The following is a 12,371-nucleotide window of genomic DNA, read 5'->3' on the forward strand; positions in this document are numbered from 1 at the left end:
TTCCACACATGATAAAAGGGGTGAACAGGATCCCCGGGTCCTCTTTTATAAGGACTCTAATCCCATTCCTGAGGGTTCCACCTTTATTACTTAACTACCTCCTAAAGTCTCCACCTCTTAATACTATCCCATTAAAAATTAAGTTTCGTTGTAAGAATGTTGGAAAGACACAAACATTCAGGGCATAGCAATAGGAAGCTGATCTGAGGCCAACTGCCTCAATATGAGACGAAGCCTCGGAGCTCATTTCCATGTCTTTAGAATAAATAAAACCCAAAAAGCCTTTTTCCCCCTGAGGGCTTACAATGTACTAGGTGTTTTTAATACATTTCATCTAATTTAATCATCGGTATTAACTCAGCATGGATTAAGTGTCCAATAATGTAGAAGAACTAGAGGACTGGGAAAAGTCCAGGGCGTGGTTTTTGCTGTTAAGGAACAGCCAGCTGTAATGATTCAAAACTTGATTTGTCTTGCAGAAGTGAGAGAGGCTTGGTTTTACAATCATACAGACCTGAGCTAACATCTTAGCCTTGCCACTCACCACCTGAGCTCAGACAAGTCACAACTTCTTTGAGTCCCAGCTACCCCATCTACTAAAAAAAGAAACAGATACCCTGAACTCCATCTTGGAGAGTATTTGAGGGGTCAGTAAATTAAGATGTGTTAAAGTACCCAGCACAGCATCTCACATAGCAGATGTGCCATCATCCTTAGCTGGGTTGTAGTTTTTATGCTTTTTTTCCCATAGGCATTAATTTCATTTGCTGGGACTTTTATACCACCTATGATAACAAGTATTTTTAAATAGTGTTTTATTGTATGTTTTAATTAATTTATTTGTTTACTTATTTTATAGACAGGATGTTGCTCTGTTGCCCAGGCTGGAGTGCAGTGGTATGGTCATGGCTCACTGCAGTCTCAACCTCCTGGGCTCGGGTGATTCTCCCACCTCAGCCTCCCAAGTAGCTAAGGCGACAGATGCATGTGACTATACCTGGCAAATCTGATGGTTCTTTTTCTAGAGACATGGTCTCACTCTTTTGCTCAGGCTGGTCTCGAACACCTGGGCTCAAGCGCTTTTCCCACCTCAGAGTCCCAAAGCACTGGAATCACAGGTGTGGACCTGGCCTGCAGCATGTTTTTAAAATCAACTTTTTATTTTAGAACCGTTTTAGATTTACAAAAATATTGGAAAAATAATGCAGAACTCCCATTTACTCCACGCCCAGTTTTCCCTATTATTAAAATCTTCTAGTCTATTAATCATAACTAGTGAACCAATATTGATACATTATTACTAAACAAAGTCCACCATTTATTCAGATTTCATTCATTTTTACCTAATGTCCTGGTTTTTCTGGTTTTATCCCATCCAGGACACCACGTCATCATTAATCATATTTTCTTAGGCTTTTCTTGACTGTGACAATTTCTTAGACTTTTCTTGTTTTTGATGGCCTGGCCAGTTTTGAGAAATACCAGTCAGGTATCTTACAGAATGATCCTCAACTGAAGTTTGTCTAATGTTTTCTTCATGATCAGACCAAGGGTATGGGTTTGGGGGTGGAATATCACAGAGCTGAAGAGCCATTCTCGACGCATATCAAGCGTACACACAATTGATGTGTGTGCTTTATCCCTGTTGATGTTGATGCAAGGCTGAGGAAGTGTTGTCCAGGCTTCTCCACTGTCAAGTTACTCTATTCTCACCTTTGTCATTAGCTTTACTTTAAAGTTTCTTTCACATTTGCAGAAGACAGGACTTACCCAGATGAAACAAACAGCCAATACTATAAGATGATACATTTGGTGGTGGCTCATGCCTGTAATCCCAGCACTTTGGGAGACCAAGGCAGGTGGATCACCTGAGGTCAGGAGTTCGACACCAGCATGACTAATATGGTACAATCCCACCTCTACTAAAAATACTAAATAAGCTGGGTGTGGTGGCACATGCCTGTAATCCCAGCTACTTGGGAGGCTGAGACCCAGGAGAATCGCTTGAACGCAGGAGGCAGAGGTTGCGGTGAGCTGAGATCGCGCCATTGCACTCCAACCTGGGCAACAAGAGCAAAACTCTGCCTCCAAAAAGAAGAAAAGAAAACACATTTGGAAGTCTAAAGTAAGCAATAGGGGGCCACTAAATTCAAGAAAGAAAAGATGGACAGAGTTAGTGGGCTCAGATAAAGCCCCACTGGGAGAGGATGCCTTAAACTGGGGTCATCATGGCAAGGTCAGCAGTGTTTGGACTAGAGTGGAGAACGGGAAAAGCACCCTAGGTGAGGGGAGTGGCAGGTGCAAAGGCAGGAGCAAGAATGAGCCTGGGCATCTTGAGCCAGTCAGCGGCAGAGCCACCTCACTGTGGGAATGGTCAAGGCTGGGTGGAGGTCCTGCATGCTTCAGAAAAATAAAGATGCATCCTCCTAAACAGTGGTCCCCAGCCTTTTTGGCAATGGGGACCAATTTTGTGAAAGATGATTTTTCCACAGACAGGGTAGGGGCAGAGGGGGCTGGTTTCAGATTGATTCTAGCATACTACATTTATTGTGCATTTTATTTCTATTATTATTGCATTGTAATATATAACGAAATGATTACACAACTCACCATGATGTAGAATCAGTGGGAGCCCTGAGCTTGTTTTCCTGCAACTAGACAGTCCCATCTGGGGGTGATGGGAGACAGTGACAGATCATCAGGCATTAGATTCTCATAAGGAGTGTGCAACCTAGATCCCTTACATGTGCAGTTCACAATAGTGTTTGTGGTCTCATGAGAATCTAATGCTGCTGCTCATCTGAAGGAGATGGAGCTCAGGCAGTAATGCCAGCCATGGGAAGCGGCTATAAATACAGAAAAAGCTTCCCTCACATGCCCGCGACTTACCTCCTGCTGTGTGGCCCACTTCCTAACAGGCCACAGACGGGTGCCACTCTGTGGCCTGAGGGTTGGGGACCCCTTCTCTTAAATACTCTTTGAGCCTAGTCATTCCACAAGAGAGCAGAGCTAAAAATGGATTCAATAGGCAGGAGAACAGAGGGAGCTGCAGGACTAAGCCTCTCTCTCCACCTCCACAAGAGACTGTAGCCCAGTCCCTCTGCCTAGACCCCAGCCCTACCCAAAGCCACAGTAGGCTCCCTGTGCCACGATCTTGTAGCAGCAAAGACAGGTGAAAAGGTCAAGTCTTCGCACACCCAGTCACCTGTCTCCTCCTATGCGTGTACATGTTTGTAGTTACACAGGTCTGTGTTCTCACCCAATATTCCCGATGGGTTCACAGACATGTTCACACATGCATGCAAGCTGATCTCCATTGTTAGTACACAGCTGCCCAGGAACATATGCCGTGGATATATACGTGTGTGTAGAACAAGCTACAGGCTATTAAAGCAGATAACCCAACCCTGAAGACCCTCACAAGCTGCTGTGGCGGATCTTGGCACCCACCCTTCCTTGCCAGCAGGGTCCTCACTGCTGGAGCAGGCAAGCTTATTCATCTTCGTTTCCTACATCTTCACCTCCATCAGCTGCTTTGCTACCCTGGGTGGGCCAAGCATGGGGATTGAACTACAGTGCAAGCTTTTTTGAGGGAAGTTGCAGAAGAGAACGCCAGTAAATACTTAATCTCTGACTGGCTGAAAGTGCTGATAACCAGTTTACAGGAAGAAAATGTGCTGCTTGTAGTCTCTGGGAACTTAGTTTCTCGTTCATTCCCATCTGCATGGGAGGGGAATCTGGGGACTGCTGGAGGGTGGGAGATGTTTGTTTAAAAAAGTGAAAATCTATTTCTTTTTCCTTTGGCCTATGGTCCAGCAAGGCAGAGCCTTGCAGTCTCCAAGGAGGGGGTGTGAGTGGCCCCTGGCTGTGTGGCAGGGCAGGGAGAAGCAAGAGGCCAGGCCTGAAGGCTCCCCACTGTGTGCTAGGATGGGCATAGCCCGGGATGGAAGACACTGACTGAAGCCAGGCACAGCCAAGCTTTCAAGTCACAGAGGGCTGAATTCAACCCCCAGCTCTTTCCCTGTTACCTTGTTGAGCTTGGGCATCTTAAATTCTCCCTCTCAGCCTTGGAATCTTTAATATATGGTAGGTGGGACAGAACAATGGTTAAGAGCATCAATGCTGCAGTTACCCGCCTGGGTTTGATTACAAGCTCTGCTTCTTTCTCAACTGGTGGTCTGGAGGAAGTTGCACACCCTTCCGGTGCTTCATTTTTGAAATCTGGAAAATGCCTGGTACACGATAGTTGCTCAATAAATGTTACCTATTTATTATCTATAAAAATTAAATGCATACCCTGCAATAAAAACAACTTCAAGGGAAAAAAACAGGCTGAAAACTATGTACTCAGACTATGGGCACTCCAAGGATCACCTTTCTTTTGGAAAGGAGGGTCAACAATAAAATGGTGGGCGTAGATGACCTCATGAAGTCACTCAGTTTCTCCATGTGTTTAACTAATGGACACCACTTAGTAAAGGAATTGTCCTAGACACTTTCTTTAATTCACACCACAGTCCTGCCAGGGTAGAATGCATTGAGCTTTGAGAGATACTGACTCCTGCCTTCTAGACACTGGCTACTTGAGAAATGGAGCCACCAGGATCACAATATCAGCTTTATTAATGGTCAGGCTGTGTTGGCCGTGGACCTGTAACCAAAATGGAGTTCCTTGTTAGTTCTTCCAATCCAATAAAAGTAGGTCTTCCTGAAAGCTTTTTTTTTTTTTTTTTTTTTTTTTGAGACGGACTCTCGCTCTGTCACCAGGTTGAAGAACAATGGCTTGATCTCGGCCCACTGCAACCTCCGCCTCTTGGGTTCAAGTAATTCCCCTGCCTCAGCCTCCTGAGTAGCTGGGACTACAGGCACACCACCAAGCCAAGCTAATTTTTGTATTTTAGTAGAGACAGAGTTTCACCATGTTAGCCAGGATGGTCTCGATCTCTTGACCTCACCATCTGCCCTCCTCTGCCTCCCAAAGTGCTGGGATTACAGGTGTGAGCCACTGTGCCCGGCCCCCTGAAAACTCTTAACCAGTCTCTTAGGGGCCCACAGCAGCAGGAGAAGGGTCCCCAGACCTGTGCAAGCAGGCAGACCCAGGGCAGGGGACTAGATGGCCCATTGCATGGGAATAAGGGTCAAAAAAAGAGAATGGGTTTCTTTGTTGAGAAAGCTGAACTCAAAAGGGGGAGGTTAGTCATACATGGAGCATGAATCTTTATGGAAACGTCCTCTTGACTTTCCCGCGACTAAAGATTTTCACTGCCACTGCTGTTCACCATGCTGGGGCACCTGCCTCGTTCTTTGAGAAAGAAACCTGAAATCCAGTGTTCCTCCTCATTCCTGCTGCTTAGACCCTCCAGATTTCACAAGTGAGAAATCTTCTCTGAGCTCTCTATAAGCAGACTTCTGATTAAACTGTAGAAGTTAGGCAACAAACACCAATACAAAGATTTTCATATTTTCATTATAAATAGCCCAAATATTTGGTCCCATTTCCAGTTTAAATGGGTAAACCATAATATTGATGGTTTGTAAAAGATGCAAGATGAATTGAGCTTCTCTACCAGCTAGCTGAACCACTTTTAATGGGGAATATATCGAAGCTATAAATTCCTGCAGACAGGATTGCCATGCAATAGCATAATATATCTTCTGTTCAATCTTTTATACATTATGTTTTGTCCTGCATTCCAGTGAATATATTTATGCATCTGAAGCTTTGCCATGAAGAGGCACCATCCACCTCCTCTTTCCCATCTCTTCACATTGTCATGGCCTCCGGAGATAGTCTTCTCTTGTTCTTGTTCTACGTAAAAGACCTAGAGTATGAACCCTTTCTCTCCATGGGTAAGTTTTATCTCTGGGAATGAAGCTTTGTGATCCCAAACATTGCTGGGATCTTAGTACCCACTGAGAGGCACAGATATCAGGGAAAATGAATGGATGCTTATAAGCGGGAGAGCTGATCCCTTGCCCTCTCTCCTAGTACAGCAGTTGGGAACCTCTTTTATATCATGGGTAGAGAAGGCTAGAATGCTGTTGCCACAGTCTACTTTTTTGGTGGTTTCTCCTATCAGACAAATCAAGATCTAGCAGTAGTTCCTATAAACTAAGTCTCTCAGTCACCACTCCCACCCCTCAGAACTGGACAGGACCAAAATGTGGCAGCCGGTACCTTCCAGAAGAAAGAGCAGCTAACTCAAGCCAGAGTCTTGGAGATAGCTTGACTCAGGTGTCCCTTTGCTACTTCCCGGCTGCGTGACATGGGTGTTATCCAAAACCTTCATTCACAACAAACAAGAATAACAGTACTTCCAGTGGTGTGCTGGTAAATATTTAACGCTCCTATTGTGTTTATTACCTTTGTCTTTACTGTAATCTATTTCATTCTAAGTTTATATAATTTTATTTTTAGTAACAGGTTTGTTTAACAAGTGACTCACAGGATTTCTGAAATTTAACAGCTCTCCCGAACCAGCCCCAACACCAAGTGTGGCTGTGAAGGACCAGTCACAGAGGGATTACACGTGTGCACTGAGGCCTGGCAACCTTAGCGATAAGGAGAATAATATTGCCAACCTTAATCATGATATTGTCAACCTTAATGAGAAAAAGAGTGGGGAGAAGGGGAAGAGGGAAAGAGGAGGAACTGCGTACAGAGAAGTGATTTAGACCATCGCCAGCATGGAAGGAAGCCTGGTGGAGGAAGGCCAGTGACCTCATCCGTTTCCTGTCAGAGCATCACCAGGTAGCTTCCTCATTTGGCTTCCACTTACCGCACTGGGAATTTTCCAAACGTCATACACAGCTGTTTTCAAATACCAGGGCAAGGCATATGTCCAAATGCTAAATTGAAGTGATGTTTACATTTCTCATCACTACCTGATCTGCTGTTGCCTCCTGTCCGCATAAAACAACAGGAGTTGACTGTGAGCAGAGCTGCACAACCAGCTTCATTGTTGTTGGGCAGACCCCGAGTGATTACAGACTAGAGGACAAGGACGAATGAATGGAGCTTTTCTCCTCTGGTACAGTGTGGCTGATATGAACACCTACCTTGTAGGGTTGTTGTGAGGATTAATTGAGATAATCCATGTAAAGTGATTAGCCTGATGAATGTTTGCTGCTGCTGTTGTTCTTGTTGGGCCTGAGGAAACCTAACTTAATGGCATAGGTGTAGGGCAGCTGTTCTGACGTGGTGATTAGGTGTCTGGCAAGCTTTTATCTTCCCTGTACTGTGAACCTGAGAGATTCCAACTGGCTCCCTTTCTGGACTTGCTATTTTTTTCACCGTATTTATTAATAGAAATAAAAATTCCCTGACCTAGAGATTAAAGAACCATGAATTTCCAACATGACATTCATAAAAGAGGCATCTGAGACTGGATGGCTCGCCCCATGAAGCAGTCAACCAATTCTAGAAGCTTCAGGCTCACCACAAAATCTGAGATGGCCGTTGACTCTCCCTCTTCCTCCTCCTCTCATCCTCCTCCTCCCCTATACCTCATCTCCTCTCCTCCCCTCCTCTCATTCTCTTCCTTCTCCTCCCCCTCCCCCTTCTCCCTTTCTCCTTTTCCTCCTGCTTCTCTCCCTCTTCCCCTTTTCCTTCTTCTCTCCTCCATTTCTCCCATTCTCCTCCCTTCCTCCCCCGCTCCTTCTTTTCTTCCTCCTTCTTCTCCTCCTCCCCTTCTTCCTCCCCCTCCTCCTCCCCCTTCTCCTTTTCTTCCTCTTCCTCCTTCTTTTCCTTCTCCAGATATTAAGAGGAAAAGCACAAGGTCTGGAGTCACAGGCCCTGGTCTGACAACAGCCCGGCAACTCTTGGCCAGGGGGGCTGGAGAAAGCACCTCAGCCCTCTGAGCCTCAGCGCCCTCAATTGGAAAATGGAAACAGTCATTCCTACCTCAGAGGGCTGCTGTAAGAGACTTTGATTTAAAAGACTTTGTAAACTGAACCCTGCTCCATCTGGGTTCCTGGCTATCGTTAGTGTAGCCACCTGTGGCTTACAAAGCAGTTTAAATTCATTATCTCCTTTCAAGTTTATATCCCTAAAGGAGGGACAGAAAATGGTGGTTTTGAAGGAGTTGCGTGGAGCTGCTGGGTTGGAGTGAAAGCTTCATTCCGGGCTGAAACAGGAAGTACTTGGGAACAATAGGATGAAGCCAGCCTGAGAGTTTGGACTCCACAGTAATGTGATTCGAGCAGAGCAGAGACAGGTAATTGAATCTGTTGAATCTTATCAAGTTGACTTGTTCTTCTGTCTCCATTCCCTCAAGTAAAGAGAGCTAGTTCTTGGGGTTTAACATCCATCTGTCTCTCTCCCACCCAGATATAAAAGGATGCTAGAAGAGACTTTTCCTGATACCCCAGAATTAGCAACCAGAACCCCTATCTGGCAACAAAAAGGCATTGAGAATGCCATGTTCTGAAGAGAGCTTCCAGAGAAAGACAAATACCACTCGTTCTGATTCATAAGCAGGAGCTAAATAACATGTGCACACGTTAGTAGAGAGTGGGATGATGGACGATGGAGACTCACTCCTAAGAGTGAGGGGGTGAAGGGATAGAGGATGAGAAATTATTTGATGGGTACAGCATACGTTATTCAGGTGACGGATATCCTAACAGCAGTGATTTGACAACTACACAATCTGTGCATGCAACAAAATTGTAGGTGTACCCCCATAAACGGATACAAATAAATACATAAAGAGAGCTTTCAGAGTTAGAATCGGACCCTACTTCTACCCAGATCTAGTGCAAGGTTGCAGAGCAGGCTCTACTGCCACCAGCCACTCCTAACCTCCCCCGGCCCTTCCCCTCTCCCAGTCTATGTAGGATAACCGTGGCTGGAGGGAGAATCTCTTTGGAGCTCTGAGTTATTGAGGTACACAGTTGTGCAGTAGCCTTTTAATCCCCTCCAGTGAGGGGTCAGGATCCAAGGGGAGCACGGGCTGAGATTGACTGTGATTATAGACATAGCGCCTGCTGTTGAGACAGCATAGCACAGATGTTTCCAGCAAAGCCGAGGGACGCTAGCCTATCCGTGTCCAAATCCCAGCTCTGCTGCTGCCTCAACTGTGCAACCTTGACCAAGTTACTTAAACCTTCCCATACTGCATTTTCCCATCTGCAAAACTGAGATAATAGTAGATACTTCGTGTGGTTATTGTGAGGATGACATATTGCTATGGACTGAATATTTGTATCTCTCCAAATTCATATGTTGAAGCCCTAACCCTCAATGTAATGGTAATTAGAGAAGGGGTCTTTGGAGGGTAATTAGGGTTAGATGAGGTCTATCTCTGCTTTTAAGCTACCCAGCCCATGGTATTCCATTATGGCAGCCTGAGCAGACAAACACACATGGATGGTAATTTTGTGCACAGCCTGGCACATAGTAAGGGCACTGTAAATATTTGCTATGATCTATTACTACTGAATTCCCAGGATGGATGCTGATTTCTGCAGAGAACTTGTTGAACTGATGCATCCCCTCCTGAGCAGAAGAAAAGATACTTGCATGGAAGAGAGGTGAGCCGGAGGAGAGTGGCAGTGGGGCAGGTGACGCCCCAACAGCATGACAAGTAGGCAGCAGCTACTACGGACCCAGGTGTGCCCTGAGAGATACTGTCTTGCCATTGTTTAATACAGCAAAGGGCAACTACACGACAGGACCCAGGAAACCATGGGCTGGATGCCCGTTCAGGGAGCTGAAGTGGGGAGCAATAGAAGCCCCTTAGAATTCCCAAGATGCACACTTGTGCCCCCACAAGGGAACAGTATCTGGAATACTGCAGAGGAGGACACGATGGCCAGACAGCTGCAGCCAGCAATAGGCTCAATTAATGAAGAAAATGTTTGCCTCTTTCCCTGTGCTTCCATGTCCTTACTGTTCAACCCCGGAGAAGCTAAAAGAGGAAGAAGCAAAAAGTCAAGAGTGGGCATTCATCCCCCACCTAGACACACCCTGCAGCTTCCTCAATCCACAGGAAAAGCCTACTTAAGGGTAAGGAAAAGAAAGGAGGTTGAACTTGGGTATGAAACTGGCATTTAACTGCAACCACTAGAGTTTAGTTTTGACTTCATTTGTGTTACTTTATTTTAATTTGCAATACAATTAAATGATATAAGAGGTATGGACCATGTGGCAGCCAGACAAACGCAGAGGACCCCATTTGGATGTGGCCAACTTCAGCTGGCAGTGGGGACAGGAAGGGCCCTGGTGGGTCCCCAGATCCCTAAGCACAGGAAACAGGCTGTGTTTCCAGGCACGGTCTATCCCATTACTGGACTGACTGCATGACCACATCCTTTCAGGCTAGGATCCCTGACATTGGGCCCGTCCAAGCAGGAGCTAGCTGCTGACAGTGGGCTCTGCAAGCCTTCTTTATCAGCAGACAAGGAAAGGAAAATCATCCAAGAAAGGAAGCAGGAGTCCTTCATACAGTGAGACAGTGTTCCTCTTCTGAGGGTGGGGAATGCATCCCTTCTTGGATTGACTTTCTGTCACAGCCTTTAAAACTAGGCACCCCCTTTCCCAAACATGGCCTGCTGAGGAGACCCCTCCTCCATGTGTGCCCCCACACCTAGTGTCTACTTCTCAGAGATCCCAGCCCTGCGGTCAGGTGGAGGCTGGGTATGCCCAGTGGGTCTGGGTAACCCAGCTGCCTTATCTCCCTCTGCCCCTCTGTTTGCACCCCCCCTTTTCAGATGCACCCACACCTCAGCAAGAGCAAATCCATGTTCTGTGCCTCTGTTTCCCTCCCTCCATGCTCCTATTCTCTTTGTCCCAACCCTTGGGCCTTTATAAGGTAGAGTTGGGTGTGAAAGAGCAGAATGCACAGGCATCCTCCAAGGCCAGCTCTGACAAGCACACCTCCTGGTCTACAGAAGGAGCTCCTAAGGGAGGAAGGGAGAAACCTGTAAGCCCATTTCAGCATCTTAGACATAAAGCAAGCAGGTGGTTCTTACTAGGGTGCTTTTGGAAATTGATGGGGTGTCTTCGGCTGCCATCATTGAGAATTGCCACTAGGCTACTGGCACTTAGAGGGAAGAGCCAGGGGTAACAGATGCTCTGTAGTGAGGGGACAGCCCTATACAACACAGAGCATTACCCCAGACCTTGTGTGGTCTTCTAATGCCATACAGACATTTATGTAGGACCTATTGCCCATCTACAAAAATAGACACTTTCTCATTTTTCCACTGGGATGATCTAAACTTTGTCTTAGACTACTATCTCTATTTTACTTAAGGTCGTGTTTTTGCTATTTCTTATCCTGTACAAAGGTCTGTTCATTCTTATCCAAATGGTGGTTTTCATTTTAGCATTTGCCCATATCTGTGATCTTTCATTTTCTTTTCCTTTTTGTGCATAATTCCCTCTGATCAGTTCTTAAATCCAAACTTATTCATTTACAGTAAAAGTAAGCATCTGACTACTTCATGAGGAGTCATAGCATGGTCATTGCCAAGCATTTATATATAGAAACAAGTGCCATTTTATATCAGCTTTTTAGGTTCCAATGGTACAAAATATGAAAGTGATTGTCTCGCCTATTCCAGTCCCCCAGTTTTCCACCCCAAAGCACTACTGTTAGCTCTTTCTTATGTGTCTTTCTAGAAATATCCTTGGCGTTTATAAGCAGATAGAGAGATATATGGATATATAGGTAGATAGCTAGATAGATAAGTAGATAGATGACGCAAAGATAGATGATAGAGAGAGAGATAGATAGATAGATGAATAGAGAAATTCTTCATCTTTTCTTACATAAATGGTAACCCACTATGTTGCAATATTTTATGGAGATACTCCCATGTCAATACCTGAAGGCTTCTGCATCCCTCTAAATGGAAACAGATCATTCCACCATATGGTGATCTTGATTATTTAACTAGGCCCCTATTGTGGATTTGAGTTATCCATGATCTTTCCTTATTGTATGCAATGATATATTAAATAACTAGATGCAAACAACTTGTGCATATGTACAAATGCAGTTGCAGGATCAATTCCTTTAAGTGGAATCAATGAGTGGAAGGGCATGTACATTTACTTTTGATTAAGAGTGTATGAATTAAATTTCCATGAACAATAGTTAGGAGTCCCCTTAAAACCTGCCTGATACATTGCATCCTCAAACTTTTTGATTTTTGTCAGTAGGATAGGTACCTTATTACAACTTTAATTTGATTTTTTCTTCTCATGCTGTGAGAATAATCATATTATAATATTTGGGAATCATTTGTATTTCCTTTTATGTGAGCTCTTCATAGCTTTTCCTCATATTTGACTTGTACTACTAAGGTTTGTTCTTACTGGTGTTTAGGTACACACTATATATGTGATGTGTCACAAATATTTT

The 12,371-nt window shown here is 44.9% G+C and overlaps 1 protein-coding gene across 33 annotated transcripts in view; it reads left to right on the forward strand.

Annotated features, from left to right (window-relative positions):
• Positions 1-12,371, forward strand: part of GFRA2 (GDNF family receptor alpha 2) — a 410,970-nt gene that overhangs the window by 114,229 nt on the left and 284,370 nt on the right. For 22 of the 33 annotated variants that reach the window (XM_064368864.1, XM_064368853.1, XM_064368852.1 and 19 more), the window contains one exon: positions 5,698-10,009. The exons of 1 other annotated variant lie outside the window; for it this stretch is intronic. The gene's annotated coding sequence lies outside the window, so the exon portion shown is untranslated. The remainder of the gene's footprint in view (positions 1-5,697; positions 10,010-12,371) is intronic. 10 more of the 33 variants (XM_064368875.1, XM_064368876.1, XM_064368877.1 and 7 more) reach the window with 7 other exon arrangements.

The sequence above is a fragment of the Aotus nancymaae genome, unplaced genomic scaffold, assembly GCF_030222135.1.
Source record: "Aotus nancymaae isolate 86718 unplaced genomic scaffold, 86718_ANA_hifiasm-v0.15.2.pri h1tg000079l, whole genome shotgun sequence".
Classification (NCBI taxonomy): domain Eukaryota; kingdom Metazoa; phylum Chordata; class Mammalia; order Primates; family Aotidae; genus Aotus; species Aotus nancymaae.